The sequence below is a fragment of the Typopeltis vanoorti genome, chromosome 17 (genome assembly GCF_054136105.1).
Source record: "Typopeltis vanoorti isolate ZY-2024b chromosome 17, IOZ_Tvanoo_1.0, whole genome shotgun sequence".
Lineage (NCBI taxonomy): Eukaryota > Metazoa > Arthropoda > Arachnida > Uropygi > Thelyphonidae > Typopeltis > Typopeltis vanoorti.
In genome coordinates, this window is record NC_143565.1 from 103,495,277 (window position 1) to 103,516,421 (window position 21,145).

The window sequence follows — 21,145 nt, forward strand, 5'->3', positions numbered from 1 at the left end:
TTGATAGTATTTGCAATATTAATGAATTTTGGAGCAATAAAATTATGGATTTTTGAAATAAACTAACTTTTAATAATTGCTGCTTTGTTATAATTTAATTAAAATTTACAGCAGGTGCATTTACTCTGCGTTTGACGAGTATACTCGTCTTCGCTTGATTTTAATTCCCCATGCAAATGCACATTTCCAGAACCGAATTCCGTTAATTAAAGTAAAAGCCCTAAAAAGGAAAAATAACCTAAAAACCTCCACGAAGTATAAAACCCTGTAAAGCCTAATAAATGGTTAAAAGCAATAAAAACAAGCGAACCAATAGGGGAGACCTGGCCGGGGAGAGACCCGCCCTAAAAGGGTTTACGACCAACTCGATGTTGACTTTCGCAGCGCGGGTTTGTTCAGGCCAATCTCCCGACATTGGGGATTTGATCTCAACAAATCACAAACCACTTTTGTGAATAGCTTGTAATCTGTATTGGTCAAGGAAATATGTCTCCCGCTACCCACACTATTCAGGTCTCTACCCTTTTTGAGGATGAAAATGTCGTACCCAGTAACAAAGTCAGCAGGCACGTGTCAGGTAGATAAAAACGTATCAGGGCTTTTATTATAGATAAAAGCTTGGCTGCCTGAGTACTGCTTCCGATGTTATCGGTCTACCTTGAAGTGCACAGTTATTATTATTATTATTATTATTATAAACGAGGATATTAGGAAAGAACTTGACATTGTTAGCATCCACGAATGCGTTAGCACAGCTAATCTTAGGTGGTATGGTCACTTAAACGGAATAGGAGAGGAAAGATTAGTAAAACAAATGTTCTCTGCAAGGTTGGCTGGGAAAAGACGATACGTGAAGCGAAATATTTGTTAATGTTAAAAATTTGTTAGTATTTCATTGTCGCATGTGTGTATTGTGTAAATATGGAAGTCCTGCAGATGTCTCTTTACGCAAGAAAATTAATTGGTATCGACACAAAAATCTGCACATTAGCGACTTCTTAATTAACAGTAGCAACTTTGAGTTCCCAACTAGATTTAAATTTGTATACCGCATGTAAATGCTTGCATCTTTCTGTTTGTCCATAGTAAGTAAATTGCTACCTTCTCCAAAAGACAAACTCTCACCAATGATGCGACCTGACGTATACGAAGTACCATGTTATTGAAACTTATCTTACTATGGATAAACAGGAAGATCTATAAATAAACGTATCTCTGAAGATCAAGACCACATCCATCTCATCAAACCTCAGAAATCTGGCCTTGAACAACATGGAATTGAAAACGTTAATCACAGCATCCAATGGCAAAACACTAAACTACTATATAGATTCATATATAAACATTAACGTTATCAAACCTGCTGAGGCCTTTGGTCATAAACTTAATCTTCATTGGAACGACTGTTTCACTATTCCAAAAGTTTGGGAAATTCTTATCCTCAATTGTATTCAATAAATTTATCTTATATTTTAATTTAATTTACAACCCAATTACGTTTAATCTATAAATACGCGACTGTATACATAGGGAGTTTCCGATTTAAGTATGCGGGCTAATGTTTTTTTGCATTTCGTTCCTCTTGTTGATTGATAATTGTACTGGTGATAGTCTTCTTCCCTTCACGTATTAGATCTAGTGGCCTAAGCCGTACCCGTCCCGAGGATAACGTGGCTAGCCATATGCTTCTCGATGTATCCTATATCTGTATATGCGTGATCACGAGGCCGGTTTGCTCTTGCGGGAGGAAAAACCCCAGATTAACTAGGAAGAAAAACCCTGAAGTCCACGCCCAAGACCGACTAACTTGGCTATGGCTGAGAAAGATCTTTAAATTCCTCACGTCGGCGACGGGAATCGAACCGAGGAAACTCCTTTCCCAGTCATATGGTTGCGAAGCGCATAGCCAGTTGGCTAACCGCGCGGACCTGATGATACGAAGACGAAATATTTACATATTAAAAAGTTGTCTATTGTGGCCTGTGTTATTTTATAGTTATGCTTAAGGATACCTCTCTACTCTCTGAACAGTAAATTGATGTTATTTTCTTCAGAGATTATAAGGACTCATCCTTAAGAATTATTGGAAATGGAACAACCTAGATTTCAACTTGAAGAGAGAGAATTAGCCAATATTTAATATTTATCCTGTACCTCCCCCTACGAATACCAGTTTCTTCTTTGTAGAAAACTTACATTATTATTATTATTATTATTATTATTATTATTATTATTATTATTATTATTATTACATGACACTTCGAAGGATTCCAACCACTCATTGCTCCACAATACACAAAACAATCCTCCCTAGTTAAGACCCCAACTACAACGACACTTCTACCTTCAATATACACAACGCTTTCTACAGCCTTCTACCACCACCAGAAGTATTTTTTGTCTGTAAATTGCGTGTATTCTCTTGGCCTATTTGCCCCTGTGCGGGATGAAAAATCCTAGTTTCCGGGAGGGGAAAACCAGGGCAGGCGGCACAACACGTCCAATTGCACGGGACGACGAGTTTTTTGGGTCGACAAAATTGACCTAAACTATATGAAAAATAAATCATAAAAAAAGGTCATTTATTCCTTCTCTGTTGAAAACAGACTTCAAGATGTCGTTAATTAAATTTTAACATAATAAAACTTTGTTATACTGTATACTTTTTAAAAATTATAATCAGTGGTGAGCTATGGAAATTTTAACAAGGGCTCGTCGAGCAAAAAAAAAAAAAAAGGCGTATTTCACACAAAACTTTTATCAATACAGCTTGTGTACAAATGCCAATCAAAAAGTATGAAGGGACAACCTGTAAAGGCTATCATTTTTAAACCAATATTTCATGATCTAAACATGTAATATTTGCTCACAATCATCTGTGTTAATTTATCTTACATAAGAAAAACATTTTTAACTATCAAAATATAATAAGAATAAAATCTTTTATAATAGTCCGCATTTTTCATAAACAAAATAAATTTCATTTGTTTGTGATAGAAATTTTTATGATAAACAATCTATAAATAATAAATAAATATTATCTAAACATAATAATATTGAAGTACGTTATATTGCTCTTTGTTTTTATACTTCAAGTACCAATCAAGGGGCATTATTTTATAGTCCTATTTATTTACATCCGATTACCAAAAGTGAATTCTTATTTGTAAAATGGTAGCAACAGTAATTATAATATTTTATTTAATAAACTCACTTTGTTAGGTTACCGTATGAGTTTGTCGCTTAATATATTTCAAAAAATTATGTTTTGGTTTTTTTTTTTTTGAAAAATAAAAAAAAGTAAACAAGAAGAACAAGAGGTTCGCAAATTTGAGAAAAATTTAACAAAGGGCTCGGATGAGCCCCTTATAGCTCACCACTGATTATAATCATTTAAAATAATACAGTATTATGTTGCCTTTATTATCGCACTCTCAGTGTTAATATCAGATGAGGTGACGATAGTAGAACACGTTCTGTCTTGCATTAGTTCCGATTATATATATATATATATATATATATATATATATATATATATATATATATATATATATAGTGAAAATTAAAAAATATATTTCTCTTATTATATAAAAGAATCTAATGATCAATGACTTTTAGCATTTTTTATAAATATAATGTTGTATGCGAAGCGAATAAAATACCATTGCACTCAGTTCAAATCCTTTCTTTTGAGAACTGTGTAAACGGCGCCTAATTTTCTCCAGAAAGGAATGAAAACTTTTAACCTTGTTAAAAGTTTTTTTTTTTGCAGAATTTACGCCTAATAAAGTTTTATTAGGCGTGAACTGTAAATTTTATTAGGCGTAAAGATTAAGAGTGCGTTGTTTCCACGTCAACGCATTCTTAATCTTAATTTGTAGTGTTTTGTAACAAGTCGAATTTTCTGTGTAATCCTACAGCAAATTGCTAAACTTTTTTCCATGTTCGTGGATTTTTCATAGTTGTTAATAAACAATATTTTTTTAGGTTATGTTTGTAGTATTTGCGATATTAATGAATTTTGGAGCCATAAAACTATTGATTTTTCAAATAAACTAACTTTAATAATTGCCACTTTCTTGTAATTTAATTAAAATTTACAGCAGGTGTATTTACTCTTCGTTTGACGAGTATACTCGTCTTCGCTTGATTTTAATTACCCGTGCAGATGCACATTTTCAGAACAAAATTCCACCGTTAAAGGGTTAATTGCCTCTCTCTTTCTGTAAAAAAAAAAATATAGTTTATGATCATTTTTCATTAATTTATGAATTTTCATTAGCTAATGCTACTATTTAGAATTTATGATCAGACATGTTGAAGCGTTTGACTTTTCACTTTATAAAGGAAAAGTCCAAAAAAGGAAAAATACACTAAAAACTAACAAAAGTAAACAGGAAAAAAAAAATTAAATACTGTAAAAACCAGTGCACGAAGTATAAAAGCCTGTAGAACCTAATAATTTAACAAGAGCAATAAAAACAAGCGAACCAATTGGGGAGATCCCGCCCTAAAAGGCTTTAGGACCACCTCGATGTTGACGTTCGCGACATTCAGGCCAAACCCTCACAAAGGGGGTTTGGCCTGAACAAACCACACACCACTTTTGTGAATAGCTTGTCATCCGTATTGGTCAAGGAAATACGTCTCCAGCTACCGTTAACGTGGATTTGCCGAATTGCTTTCTTGTCAAATGCTGCCATGCGCTGGCGATTGTAAAACGTGGCTATGGGTGGGTGTTTACGCAACCTAGCGCGATTATCGAGCTACCCCCGCGACGTGTGTCTAGCTCGATTTCCACGTCTTTAATTAGGAAATCACTGAGAATACCGTTTCTCTGGTTCGCACGGTACCACCCTAGTTCTCGGTACAGATCGCTCGTCGTTTTCCTTTGCGCATAGGCCCTTTCTCTCGAGCAATTCTGAAAGAGCTGTTTTACTTGGTTTTAAAGGTGCCTATGCCCCCTAGTCCCAGTGAGCGTTCTTCCATTTGTCGCATAGCAGTTGCAAATCCTCGTTATACTTTTTCGGGAAGTTTGGAGGAAGTTTCCCAAGGTCCTTTGGGTGTATCAACGACCTCGGGTAGTTCGGTAGTTAACAAAACCATTTTATGGTCTGTTACTCAACTGCCAACCGCTATATGCCGTAGCAATTCGTTGCTCTGTGTTTCTGGAAATGTAAACACAAATCGAGTTTTATTAAGACTCTTCCTCGCGACCATGTGGTACCGATTCTGCCTGGATTATGCTCCCTCCAGGTGTAAATGAGGTCGACATTATCTCAGTAGAGTTGCAGTTTCCCAAAGCCGCCGGTATCGGAATTGTTACCGACTACCTTGTCATATCGTGTCTGCGCAGGTCCAGTCTCCCCCACCTCCTCTCGCGATGACATATTGAACGTAAAAATAGGGTTCTAGGGATGTAAAAAAAACTATCGCTGGTGGGTATTATTAGGGGCATAGACAGTGAAAAAGCGAATAGTTCTACTCCCAAACTTCCAGTCTATAGAAACTAGACGTCCTGTAACATATTTCTGTTAATTGAAAAACCCGCCTAGAATGGGCTGACCAACAGTGAACCCCCACCTCGCGCAGCGCTCTTCAAAACACTAAAGTTTTGTAAAGGGACGCTTCTGGTAAAGTTTACAATATCTCAGAACATAAAAATGCGTCTCCTGCAGAAATAGCATATGAACCTGATGAAGTAAACACAATCTCCAAGCTGTGCGGAGAGATCGCAAACTGTTGATATTCAGAGCGACAATGCGAATTGTTAAGGGGAATTGTCAGTCATGTTTAAAAAAATTTAGTATGGTAATCCCCTTTTATTATTTCGATTAATGTCTCATGTAAGGGTATTATGTCCTCTTCATGAAGACCCATGTTTGAGGCTAAAATGGACGTTTAAATGAGTCTGATGACACGGTTAATATATCGGTTATGGAGAGAGAGTGGACCATTCCATGTTAACACGGGGGTTGACCGAACCATCCTTGTTGAAAATGTAAAATACTGGTTCGCTAAACTTGTCGATTGAGGAAAGGAGCCTTTCCATTGCACTCGATGTTCCCCGGAAGGAGAGAATTATGAATGCTCCCCCCCTTTGGTTGTACTTGGAACTCAAGGGGTGTTTCTTTCTTTTACTGTATTAGAGGAGGCGGACGGGTTTTGTAAGTTATCGTACGTATCTTCGGCCGACGATGTAACTGTGGCAGGGAGGAAACAGCTCTTCCAGGTAGGTAGATTTTGTGTTGTCTTTTTGATTTTGTATTTTCTTCCTCTGCTTGACTCTTTCTTTTATAATTGTTGCAATTTCCATTTCTCTCCCTCTTGTGCAGATGATGTCGCCTGTTCTTCAACAGCTGTGTCAGTTTTTGTGGGGAGAAGTCTCGGATTCTGTTTTACAGTTTTTGCTCTTTTTTTTTTCTCTTGGTTTTCCCAAGCGACGTTTTAATAAATTCTGCCCGCTTCACCTCATTAGAATCAGCTGTCGTTGTTGGTAGCGATGGTAATTCAGGAGTCCTGTTTGTGTGCTCTGAAGTGTTCATGCTATCTGAATTAGCCGTTAGAAGAGTTGAGGGTATTTCAATCAGCCATTTTGCTGGTTGAAATACGCATGTTGATCTTGTGGTCTTGTTGCTGGCATTTTCTGCAAGAGCTATTGCAGTACTTTAGGGTGTGTCCAGATTCGTTGCAATTACGCCACGCATCTTATGCACTATCCTCCCAGATGGTCATAGGAGTCACACCTAAAGCACTGTTTCCTGACGTCCGGATAATTAACCATAAACGTTGCAGAACGACTTCGTACGAAATTTGGAACAGGGCTCTTCATTTCCATAGTGAAGCTAATCTCTCCAGATTTTCACTCAGGTTTATCGTTGTCAGTATCTTTCTTAATGCCTTTAACAGTTCCCCATTTCGAGATCTTGTGAATAACGTCATCATTGTTTTCAACGTATTCTAAAGGAAATCTATTTTAATTGTTCTAAGTAGGCTACCAATCATGACCAGAGTTATTTTGGCCCCGGAACATTTAAAACCTTGCAGCAACTTGTCTCTCGTTTCTACACTCTTGACCACGACCGGTTTTATCATTAGGCGAAAATAGGCAATCGTCTACGGACGCTAAGACTTCGGGGCACCAGAATTTGCTACATAGTTCGGGGAAAAAATTACAACTTTCGAAAAAAAATTAGTAAAACCATGATTATTAATAAAAAACTGAAATAAGTCAAGCCGTTCTGGCGTTCGCTGATGATCCTCCATTATTTTCGCCTTTCTCAAATTCTTCACTCCCTTGCTCTTTGTATACTTAACCTCAAGTGCAGAGATTTTTCCTCCTTCATGAACGGAAAAGTTCCTCAAACTAACAATCAGTGGTCGCGACTAACCGACTGTTCTCACTTCTTATCTTCATTCCCTATAGACTTAATTCTGTTGATTTTAAGATTAAGCCTTGTTTTTGCAAGCTCTCTGAGGTCTGAGAAGTTGCGGATTACGTCATTCAGTTTCTCACACAATCGTCTTGTTAATTTAGTTCAGTTTATTCTAAACCAGTATAAGAATACAGTGGGAATTTTCATAGAATTGCTGTGGCAAGGATTCTGATGAGTAGTATTCGTAAAATAAGACCTCTGATTGGTCTTTCTCTTCGCTCCCTTTAAGCTACATCAAGTGGGAATCCCAATACCACTTGTTCTACTTATCAAATCATATCTCAGTAACAGAAAATTTAAAATAAAACTGAATGGAATCAGATCCACAGAAAGGAGAGTCATGGCCTCTCTGCTATCTCCCCTACTCTTCTCCATATACATGGCGGATCTCCCCAAGTTGTCTCCATCCATCACCGCTCTTTATGCTAACGACACAATTACCATAGCCAGATCCCTCCGTCCACATTTGGCCACAAACAAGCTACAGAGAGCAGTCAACGAATTAGAGGACTGGTACACCAAATGGCGCATTGCCATTAATCCAGGAAAAAGCTCTGCAGTACTTTTCACCAGATGTAAAGCAGAACCGAACACAAGCATACGAATGTTTGGAAAAATCATCCCTTGGCAGAACTCTACCAAATATCTAGGAGTTCATCTTGGCAAACGTCTGAATTTCAAGACACACATAAATAGTATCTCCACCAAAGCAAGTCAGACAATAGCACAGCTGTATCGACTTTTGAATAGAGAGCGCTTCCTAAACATAAATAACAAAATCCTCCTCTATAAATCGGTAATAAGACCACAACTCACTTACGCATCACCAACTTAGGGACATGCAGCTAAAAGCAACATCAACAAATTACAGACAATTACCATAGCCAGATCCCTCCGTCCACATTTGGCCACAAACAAGCTACAGAGAGCAGTCAACGAATTAGAGGACTGGTACACCAAATGGCGCATTGCCATTAATCCAGGAAAAAGCTCTGCAGTACTTTTCACCAGATGTAAAGCAGAACCGAACACAAGCATACGAATGTTTGGAAAAATCATCCCTTGGCAGAACTCTACCAAATATCTAGGAGTTCATCTTGGCAAACGTCTGAATTTCAAGACACACATAAATAGTATCTCCACCAAAGCAAGTCAGACAATAGCACAGCTGTATCGACTTTTGAATAGAGAGCGCTTCCTAAACATAAATAACAAAATCCTCCTCTATAAATCGGTAATAAGACCACAACTCACTTACGCATCACCAACCTAGGGACATGCAGCTAAAAGCAACATCAACAAATGCCCCTTGGTTCATGAGAAACCTTCAGTTACACCAGGAAGCCAACCTTCCAGATATCAAGACCTACATGACAGGTATTGCAGAAAAATTCTTCACAGACACAGATAATCATCCAAATCAGCTAATTCAACAGGCAGCAGACTACAAACCCTCAGATCATTTTAAACATAAAAAACCAAAATCCTCCATCGCAAGATAAAGCTAACACAGCTTACAATGAGCGGGTAATTTACCCACAATAATCCTCTCGTACACAAGCTAAAATCAGATGAATGGATAAAGAGTCAAGGACTCGGTCCATCACCCAAAGAAGTTCCAAGCTCTTCGGTCCCTTTACTTGTCATCATCCCCACTTCGGCATTCTTCTACTGATTTCCGATTAGTTCGGTCAAGCTTATTCGTAGGTGACAGTTGAGTCCGATGACTAATAGTTTTGGTACTTGTGTATCTAACATTCTTACAGCGGCTGAAGAACGTTTGTGGCCAAAATAGCCAGTGTTCTCCAAAGAGCAGTATTTCTGTAAGTAATTACCTGTTTATTCATTTCGTATCATTTAAACATTAAAATTTCCGAGATTAAAGCTCAATGAAGACGATATTTACGAGAGCGGCATACAGTACGCTCGCCTCTGGCGGTAATTTTGAACGATTTTCAAGCATTTTTTTCAATAATAAAATGAGGTACGATGAAATGAATGAATGCGTGAAAAGATTAACGACGAAATATTAAAAAGATATTGATATTAAATGTTTTAAAGATGAAATTCTTAATTTCATAAAATATGCTCGAGAAGAAAAAATCTCTACTCCAAAATCTCTAATTGACAAGTTGTTAATTGATAGATTAATTGTTAACAATTAATACTTTTGATACTTTTAAAAAAAAAAATTAAACTTTACAAGTAAACAACTTCAGAATACAAGTCTTGATATAAATAGTGCCATAATTATTTAACACATGATAATTCGAGAGATATTGACGGAAGAGATTTATGTAGTGAATTATAAATGAATTCCAGAAAATACTTCCTTGTTAGATGTCCTGTTATACATATGCAAAAATAATTTAGAAAATAGTCTTCAGATGTGTTTATTGCTTTTTTTTCTTGCTATACAGATATTAGGAGTAATCATGTATGTATACAAATATATTGGTTTTGATTAATAATTTTTTTTAATGTTCATAATAATATTATTTTTATAAATATCCATATGTGTAGGTGTACGTGTGCTTGTGTAAGTATGATAAAATATATATAGAAAGACAATGTATAGGGGCGCATAAATTTTCTTTACCTAGGGGCATTAGATACTCTCGGATCGGACCAGCCGTAAGCACGGAAGCTTAGCAGCAAAGAAGAATCAGTGTACGAGAGAACCAGATAACGACACTAGTCATCATTTTTTATTATTTATGCTACTTTAGAAAAGGCGTCGCAATAACTTTTAAAAATAAAATGAGAGTCTGAAAAATAAAGCAATATTTCAAGAATATTTTAACAATATTTTAATTACGTTATAATTATATAGATATATATGAATTTTTTAATATATTGTTTTATATATATATATATATATATATATATATATATATAATACAATTCTCAAAGTGAGTAGTATGAAAAATAGTACTAAATTAAGAAGGAATCATTTTATGGGACTTTAATTGCTTGTATTATTCAAATTAAGTGGATATTGAATCTAACACAATTTCATAGCTGAATGTTGGATTCGATATCCACTTAATTTGAATAATTTTGCATTGCCGAAGTGAAGCCTTTTGGCTCTCTTTTTTAGTAATTTGATTGCTTTATTTTTAGTCCGTTAACTATTATTATTATTTAAAAAAAAGCATCGTGCAAAACTGTTAAGAATTTATTGCCAAAGTTTTAAATATAGTTTTTAGAGTAGATGTAATCCGTCTTCTAAGCAAACTGCTTGATATAATTATAATTACGTGTTAATATTCTTCTATAGAAAATAAAGATTTTGAAAAATAAGGATCATAATTATAACAAGACATGAAATAAATGAGTATTTATAATAATTTGTTTAGTATTTATATTCGTTTTAAACTCATACTAGGATAAATAAAAATTTGTGCAAAAGGAGTATAAAAAATAATGTTTACTAATTCTAGTCTTTTTTTTTTTTTTTTTTGCAAAAACTATCCAGACTATGTCTTCCGTAAACCAAACATCTGGCGGAGGTTAAATGAAATTTGCTTCTGTGATTTGTGCTTAGCATTGCAAGTCATTATATCACCGCGCGGTTTACCTAGTGGCTTTGCGCTTCGCAACCATATGTCTGGGGAAGGAGTGTCCCAGGTTCGATTCCCGTTGTAGACGTGAGGAATTTGAGGATCTTCCTCAGGCATAGTCAAATTAGCCGGTCTTGGGCGCGGTCAGTAGGGTTTTTTCCGCCAGTTTATCTGGCGTTTTTCATCCCGCAAACCGGCCCCGTGAACATACACCTCTACAGTCTAAAATATATCCCCCCCCCCCCCAGCGGCAGACCAGGCGACGGGTCGGTTGGGAGTAGTACTAACAAGTAGTCGCATCTAAGTAACACGCGGACCCTGCATGGGAAGCGGGAATAACGAGAAGAAGAAGACGATTGCAAGTCATTATATTAGCCGGCCTGGCTGGCTGAGTGGTTAGCGTATCCGATCTCCAGTCAAAAGGCTGCGGATTCGAATCCCGCCGTGGGCATGGATGTTTGTGATTATTTGTGGAAATACTAGTGGTGTTGGTTGGCAGAAGATGTCGTTAGTGTAGTTGCGATCAGTTGGTGGATTGAGCAGTGGAGACAGAGTTGTAGAGTAGGTGCTCCCCCCTCAATGAGTCCTTGGACTCCCTGCAGGTGTCTTATTATAATAATAATAATATTGTTACTGTACGTCATATTGCATGATGTTTGCGAATCAGTAACGACGTATGCAAATGAAGTTTTGGATTAAAATCGGTCATGTTATCGAAGTATGCATGTGAATAGCAAATGCTATTTCGATACATATAGCACTGCATATTTCGATACAGGATTTGTACAGTTATTTTTCAATATCTGTAAAGCGTTGCGCTATATTAAAAAAAAAATTCAAAATTTAAGTTTAAAACCGCTTTTTACTACTAGGTGGGAAAGTAAAATTGAAGCAATAAGGCAGCTTAAAAGTAACATCAGAGAAATTTATCAGGCTCTTTTAGCAACTTCTACAGTTTAGGCTGACAACTCAATTTCAAAATATTGTTCATTTAAATTTGTTTGCTCTATTAATATTTGGTACGACATCTTAAGTCTCGTAAATGTTGTAAGCAAAATGATCTAGAATCCGATATTTAATATACAAACAGTTACAGAAAATCTCGATCTTATTACAAAGAATCGCAGGATCGATCAAAATTTTGAAAACATTATTACTTTTGCAAAGAAAGTGGCAAACGATCTCAACATCGATCTGTTTTTCCATAAATTCAAAAGAGAATAAAACAGAGAATGTTTGGATACGAAGCATCAGATGAGTCAATAAATAATCCTAAGCGAATTTTTAAAATCCAATTTTTTATTTATTTTATTTTTTTCACGGTTTTAGACGCCACAATATCGTTACTTACAGATTTGTACAGCTGAAATAGCACAAGGAAGACTTGAAACTTATTCACGTCATAAGCAAATTAAAAGAATGGAGTGAGGAAGATTTATTATAACCCTGCAAAGATACACATAAAATTGAGCGACAATAAAAATTTTAACGATCGGGATATTGAAGAATTAAGACTTTGCAATGTTTTATAAAATAAAGATATGTCTCCTTACGATGTTACTGTATACCGTAGTCCCTCCTTATACGCGGGTTCGCTATCCACGGTCAACCCGGGTCCGAAGATATTAAATGGAAAATTCCAGAAATAAACAATTTATAATTCCATCGGTGAAGTGGATATTAGATCCAACATTATTTCAAAGCCGAATGTTTGTAGAAACTATGAAAGTTTCGTAAGTTGACCTCAGACCTTACGGGAATACAATTCTCGGCATCCCCGAGTTACACTACCTACTTGACAGCTACGGCAACTTGGGTATGCCGAGGATTGTATTCTCGTAAGCTCTGAGGTCAACTTACGAAACTTTCATAGTTTCTACAAACATTCGGCTTTGAAATAATGTTGGATCTAATATCCACTTCGCCGACGTAATTTTACATTGCCGAAATGAAGCAGATGGCTCTTTCTTTTAGTCATAGACAATTCAGTAATTTTAGTAACAGACAAACATCCCTGAGGTAGTCCAACACCAGGGCAACTCGTTGCAAAGGTGGTGGAAGCCTAAAAAAAAAAATAAATAATAATAAAAAAAAAACCTGTGTGGAGGTTGCTAAGTTTCCATTCACATAACTTTTATTACAGTATGTTGTTATAATTGTTCTATTTTATTATTAGTTATTGTTGTTAATCTCTTAACAGGGGCGGTTCATGCATAGGCACTACGGAACTGCAGCACCCCCAATTTTTCTCGATATATAAATATATTTATTAATTAATTTATGTTTGCTTGTAATATTTAATTTTATCATCAACAATCCTATGCAATTCTCTTATTTTGTATAAAAAATAATAAAAATCCATCTTGTCGCAGTTCCACTGTTGTTTATATGCAGTTTGCGCCAGTAGTAGAGTGTTCGTACTGCTTATCGTGTTTACTCCGTCTCTTTAATTATTTGGACATTACATTGATTACAATTAAAGGATTTAATTGTAATGTTCAAAAATTGTAAATCCATTCCTTTAATTACAATTAAAGGAATGGATTTTATTTTTAAATAATTTTGAATTATACCAAACTGTATAATTTTATCGATAATAAACAATATTTTTTCATGTTTAATTTTTTTTATATTTTTGCCGTAATTTGATATTTTATCCAAACACGTATACACTGTACTTACAGTGTGTATGTATATTTCGAAAGTTGTAGCACCCCCGCGATTTCAAGCCACGAGCTGCCACTGTCACTTACTGTATATAAATTTATATATAAATTAAACTTTATCATAGGTACTAATGTGTATGTAGAGGAAAAAACAGTATATATAAGGTTCGGTACTATCCGCGGTTTCAGGTATTCGCGGGATGTCTTGGAATGTATCCCCCGAGAATAAGGGGAGACTACTGTATATGAAAATAAATTAATCGATACATTTCCAAATACTGCCATTGTAATTGCGCATTTATTTAACGTTACTTGTATCCGTAGCTTCCCGGGAAAAGAGTTTTTTAAAACTAAAATTAATAAAAAATTATTTGCGATCAACAATGTCCGAAGAACGTCTTACCGATTTATCAATGAAAAATGATATTATTGATATCTATATATTTTTTTTTTAAGTGTGTGTCTGCTGTGGTATGATAATTGAATTTATTATTATTATTTATTTATTTTGAGATGCTCTGTTTTTATGTACACATATGTATATATTGTATTTATATACTAAATAATAAAAATTTATTGAAATTAATTTCATTTTAATTTGCAAATTCTATTTTATGGGGCGCTGAAATATAACTTTGAACAAAGGCGTCCCTTACCCACGGGGCTGTTAGGGAGAGAACAAGAGGTCATTTTTGGAAATTGTATAAGGAGAGTGTGAACAAGGGAGTAATCGATAGGTTATTTGCATTGTGAGTGGTTGGAATGCATTGCCCGAGAGTGAACATATTTAAAGCGCCGTATGACAGAATTGTAACAGTGGGACCTCCCACGATTAGTCTTTGACTTCATCGAGGTTTTTATAATAATAATGATGATGACAATGAGTGTTCGATTGAAGTACAGTATATTTCAGTCTTGGTTACATGGCAAGTGTAGCAATAATTCAAATTAAGTCACAAAGGGATTCAAAATGTGACTGTAACTCATAACTAATAAAGAAACTCCAGGTTCTGTATTTCATTATAACAAAAAAATTAATAAATATAAAGTTATTAAGTGTTTAAACTTAATAACTTCGCGACTTAAGGGCGACCCTGCATAATGTTAGAGACTAGCTTGATTGCAGCAGAGTTTTTCTTCCCCTAGTTATTCATCTCACACATGGATAAATCGACCAGTGAACATAATGCAGTTGACAAACTAAAATATTATTAGTGATTCAGGTGACGTGGTATGTAGATTGAATATTAAGTAGTCTAAAATAGTTTTTCTTATAATAAAGTAACATGACTGATTAAGAAATAGGTCAGTTTAATAGAAATTAGTATTTTCCCCATTCACTGAAGTTTTTTTTTTTTTTTTCCCAGAAACTACATCTAATACAAATAAATTATGAAAGAATTAAACCAGGAATCAGTAATAGGAAAAATTAAAAAAATATAAACATAAATAGATGGAACATGCTGAAAAAATGAAAACAGAAAGATTACCAAAACAAGACTTAAATTACAAACCATTTGGAAAAATAAACCAGGATGTCCTCTAAAGAAATTCAACGATGATAAGGCCAGAACAGGCCACTCTGGGCTAAATCCTTGAAAAGGTTGATAATGAAATCTAAGAACATGTCATAAATACGAAGATGTGCTGAAAAGTTGCGAGACGCAAGAAACACAGATATAGCTAAATAATAAAGTAACACGCAGATGTTGTTTGGGGTGGAGTACCCTCCTGTATGAATGTGATATTGTTGTGCGCGATACACGTATTGGTGTAATTCTTTTTTTATGTTCAAAATAAGTCCCAACAAAAGGTGGGACCACAAAAATTCGCCAATAGGCTCATTGTAATGCTCCCCTCCACGGTAATCTTTAGTAAAAGGCGAAAGATTATCACGACCTATGAAGGGAAACCTGAGCGATTAAAAAAACAAGACCGAACTTGAAGGTATAAGGATAACACGATATAAATTATTTATTGGTGTACCAAAATTAAAACGTTTTCATAATTATTTTGAAATATTGAACCATGAATTGGTAAAGACGTTGAAGTTAACGTATAAGTTACATATTGGTTTTATAAATTATGTTACGTACTTTATTTTAAATATACCATTTATTTAATAAATATTATTTTGAACATGTTCGACAGGTGTTTGACTAAGAGATACACTTTAGCCTGATGCTGTCACGAGGGAAAAATTCCATATAACATGAACTGGCATAATTGTGGAGGTATAAAATTAGCAATTTTTCTTTATACACGTATTTTTTTTTTATCAGATTAATATATATATATTAATAATTGGTAAATTTATAAGAGATAGGCAGGTATAACTTCCGATATCTGTTAATTTGATATACTGTGCTATGAATCCTGATTTCAATACAGTATTAACTTACGAAAGGCCAACTTACGAAACTTTCATAGCTTCTACAAACATTCGGCTTAGAAATAATGTCGGATTTAATATCCACTTTGTGTATGTAATTTTAGATTGATGAAGTAAAGCTGTATGGCTTTTTTTTAGTAATAGACAAATCGGTTGATCCCAGAGGTAGCCCAACACTATGGCAACTCGTTGCAAAGGTGGAGAAAGCTACACACAGGCTGAGGTTGTTAAGATTCCATTCACATTCACATAACTTTATTACAGTATGTTGTTATAATTGTGCTATTTTATTATTAGTTATTGCTGTTAATCTCTTACTATGCTTAAATTATAAATTAAACTTTATCATAGGTATGTATGTATATGAAAACACATAGTATATATACAGGGTAAATTAACTTTCCCTCTTTGGAGGTATCTGTAGCTCAAACTAATACATGGAATGAGACCATATTTTATATTGAGATTTTCAAAGGCATGGGGAGAAGAGTTCTGCGAAAAAAGCTTTAGTACCAAAAGTCGCCGAAAGAGGAAATTTTGGCGCTGGCGGAGCCGAAAGCAGTCAAATATTTGCAATAAACGCAGGTAAAAAGGATTATGCAAATTTTACTGTGCGTACGTGACAGCAGCGCCAACAATTCCACTCAAAAAGGATTGGGAACGTTCAGGCAGTTATTCGAATGACTGACAAATTGTGCTCAATATGCATCCTACCTTGCCTCAGTGTGCTTTACTTGTTAAGTTGTTTTACCTTAAACAGTGCAATGGCGTAGCGGCCCTTCGGGAATTTAGAAGGCTTCATAACCTGCGTACAGGTCCTTTGTCAGCTGTAGCACTGAGAGCTATGATAAAGAAGTTTGAAGAAACTGGATCACTAGGAATTAGACCTGGCAGACAACGGAAAGCAGTGCAAGAAGAGACAATAACAGACGTTGCTACTGCAGTGTTCGATGACACAGAGACCAGTACTGGTCCAAGCGCTCGTGCCATTGTTCGCAAACTTGATATGGCTTATGGTACAGTCTGGAAAATCATACGGAAAATGCTTCACTTCTACCAATATAAGTTCAGTCGTGTGCAAGCACTAACTACTGCAGATTATGATAAGAGCATGACCTTTGCGCTAACGTTTCTTTCCCGAATGGAGGTCGATGACTGGCCTTGGAGAATATTGTGGGGTGATGAGGCTCATTTTTATCTGAATGGGTCGGTCAACACTCACAACTGCAGAATTTGGGCATCTGAACATCCCCAAGTGATCCAGCAAGTACCACTGCATTCTCCAAAATTAACCATGTGGTGTGGCTTCACAGTCGATTTCATAATAGGACCATACTTTTTTGAGCATATTATCCCTACAGGTCCTGTAACCTGCTCCATTACTAGAGAGATTTATCGATGAATACTGGAAAATTTTGTCATTCCTGCATTGCAGCAAAGACAATATTTGGGCTCCATAATTTTTATGCAAGATGGAGCAAGGCCACACATTGAATGTTCAGTACAGTGCCTTTTATGCCAGCATTTCAGTAATGAGAGGTTTGTCAGTCAGTTCTTTCCGACGGCATGGCTGCCTCGATCCCGGGATATCACTCCATGTTACTTTTGGCTATGGGGTATTTGAAATCTGTTGTGTATGCTGGAAGCGTTCCCAACTTGCATTTCTTGAAAGAGAACATAAAACGGACTGTTACGAACATTCAATCCGACTCCTTACGCTCAACTGTAGAGCATGTCACACACCGGATGCAATTTGTTGTACACAAGAAAGGTCAGCACATTGAAAATTGTGTATGTGGTCCAGGGGACTCTGATTCTGATGAGTGAAACATTATTTCCTGTGAGTTCAATCACTACATTAATTTCTGTGTCTCTCGCAAGTTGTTGTTTTAGTTTAATTATTATTATTATCATCATTGTAATGCATCACACAGTGGCAGTGCTAGGGTCTTTGCCACATGCATGCAATTTCTATCAAGTGCCCCTGTAACGATACAGGGAACTTAGATAGAAATCCAGCGGCGGTGCCCCTTCGTAGAGGTGCCCATATGTACTGCATGCTCTGAATGCCCTGCTTCCACCAGCGCTGGCACCACATATCCAGATGGAATGAGTTATGTGGCTGTCGCTTACACCGTTGAAATGTTATTATTCCATTTTATCTGCCTTCAATGTAATTATCCGCTTGTTTTTGGCTCCGCCAGTGCCAAAATTTCCCCTATTGGCGACTTCAGCTAAAAATCAGCTAATGCCTTTTTTTTTCTTTTCCCTGTATAGGGAGTAAGTGAGGCCGTTTAGCCCTATCTAACTTTTGGAGACTGAGTGGGCAGTTCAATCTCCACTGGCAGCCAATCAGAGATAGCTGGAAATACCCAGGTATGATGAAATTGAGTTGCAATGGAGATCCAAAATCATGAATGTTATGTTGGTGGATCTATGTGAGGAGAAGGGAGTGGAGTTTGTGGATGTATGGCATGTGTTTGAGGGAAGAATGAAATTATACATGAGTGATGGGTTGCATTTAAATGACTTTGGAGTGAGTGTGCTGGATGAAAGTATAGTGAGTGGAAATACAGTGTGTGATGCGTGCCAGAGATCAGAAGGAAGAGATGAAGAGAAAAATCAGGAGAGTGGTACTGAAGAGACAGCAGTGCTTGTCAGTGGAAACAGTAGTGGGGTGAGAGAGGAAGAGAGAACGGAAATACAAGAGGAACAGGGTAACGGGGGGAGCTTGGGTGGACAGGGAGACATGGCATAGAGAGAGTGAATGTTGAAAATGGCAGTGAATGTGTGTATAAAGATGGGGTATATTGCAATGCGAGTGGAGAAGTGAAGACTGAGGAGGTACAGGGTGTTCGGGATAAATTTGACATATTTATAATTAATTATATTTTTCCGTAAGTTACATGTATTAACACACACTTCTCTTCATTTAAAAGTTTGGACCCTTCTTCATTCATATACAAGATGTCAGAAAGGATGGATAGCTGGAACCCACCTGAATCATGGAAGAGAATAACTTGTATCATGATGATTCGTGCCTGCCATCAAAATAAGGATATTACGACTGCTGCCCAATGCTCCCTGAATACAGTAAAAACAATCAGGCATGAACTAGAGACTTGCAATGGTGACTACGAGGATGTAGCAAGAAGAAAGATCCCTAGCAGACGATCTGATTGCGTTCGTACAGCAGAATTCCTCGCAAATCTGCAGGAACAGGTGTTGAAGAACCCTGGCATTGGAATTCGGGCTTTGTTCGTGGAGTTGCTAACTGTAGTCAAGCCCTGGATAACAAGGGTAGCCAATGGTAGGCCGTATGTATGGCAGCAGGATTCGGCCCCTTGCCACACCTCTGGGAAAAGTCAAAATTGGTTGTCTGAAAATTTCTACGACTTCACCAGTCCAAATGTTTGGCCTCCAAACTCCCCAGACCTTAACCCCATGGATTATTTTGTATGGGGCGCAGTTGAAAAAGACACCAATCGCACTTCCAGTAATACAAAAGCCCAGTTAATGGATAAAATTAAAACAGTTTTTGCGGCCCTTCCCAGGGAGACTGTAGCATCAGCTTGTTCGAGGTTCCGAAGCAGAATTGAAGCTGTGATCGATGCTAATGGTGGTTATTTTGAGTAAATCTTGTTGATAGTATTGTAATTAACTCTGCCTGTAATGTTTTTTTGTCAATTCATTAAATTTAATAGATACAAAGAAGATTTTCTTTTTCCTTACGAAACTGTCAAATTTATCCCGAACACCCTGTATATGTGGTAAGTGGTGATAAATGTGATTTGGCAGGTGTAGTGGGGAAATCACAACCAACATATGGCTTAGATAGGACTGGCTGTAAACCTAAAAATAAACTGTTGTGTTTGTTTACAAATGCCAGAAGTATCAGAAATAAAGGGGATGAAATGGTTTCAGTAATTGAGTTTATTCGCCCCCAAATCATTGGAATGAGTGAAACATGATTGAATGAAGATGATATCATAATGGGAATAGAAATGGAAGGGTACAGTATTTTTTGTGAGGATAGGAAGGGAGGGGGGGGTGCTGCTGATGATAAGAGGAGAATTAAGTCCACATAAGGTAGACATGAAAGAGGGGAATACTGGCAATGGTTATGAAGCAGTGTGGTGTAATGTGGAGGTTGAGAGGAAGACATATTTAGTCGGATGTTGCTATAGACCTGGGAATGTGGAAGGTGGCAATGAAGAAATGTATAAACAACTTGGATTAGTGAACAAAGGAAGAGTAATTATTATGGGTGATTTTAATTATGGCGATATAGATTGGAATGAAGAGATAGCATTTGGGAATAAGGAAAGTGAATTTCTCGAGTTCTTGAGAGATGCCTTTCTCAGGCAGCATGTAAAGAAAGGCATGTAAGGATCAAGAGTTCTAGATCTCATCTTTCCATCAGAGGATGTAATTATTAGAGGCGTTTCACATTTTCCTCCAGTTGGTGAAAGTGATCATGAAGTAATCACCTGTGTTGTAGCTAGTCATATGCAGGTTTTTGCAAAGAAAGGATATATGTGGAATTATAAGCTGGTGATTATGACAAACTTAGGAGACAACTTCGAGCTATAACATGGAACAAGGAGTTGAGTGGTAAGGAAATAAATGCTGCATGGGAACTTACAAAGAAATACATAACAGCATCAATGTACGAATGTATCCCAAAGGCCAAAAGGCTGAATAAGGTTGGTGTAAAATGGATGAATGTGGAGCTTAAGCATGAAATCTGGAAAAAGAAAGTCCTTTGGAGGAAGTACAAGATGAATAATGGTAATCAATCACATGAAGAATATAAAGAACAAGCCAGGTGAGTGACTCAATTAGTAAGGAAAACAAAAGTAGAGTATGAGCAAAAATTGGCAAATCAGGCTAAGAAAAACACTAGAGAGTTTTTTAGATATGTGGCAAGTAGAAGGAAGAATGATCATGGAAATATGAAGTTAAAGGATGAAAGTGGTAGAATAATAACTGCTGCAGAAGACATTGTTGAGGTATTCAGTGATCATTTTATAAGTGTGTTTCATCCTGATCAGGGTGGAATCATGAGGAACTTAAGTGTAGAGGACT

General features: G+C 36.4%; 1 non-coding gene across 1 annotated transcript; it reads right to left on the minus strand.

Annotated features, from left to right (window-relative positions):
- Positions 1-15,465: 15,465 nt before the first annotated feature.
- LOC150097727 (U5 spliceosomal RNA) lies at positions 15,466-15,586 on the minus strand. The gene has a single exon (XR_016549765.1). It is a non-coding gene; the product is annotated as a U5 spliceosomal RNA (small nuclear RNA).
- Positions 15,587-21,145: the final 5,559 nt, after the last annotated feature.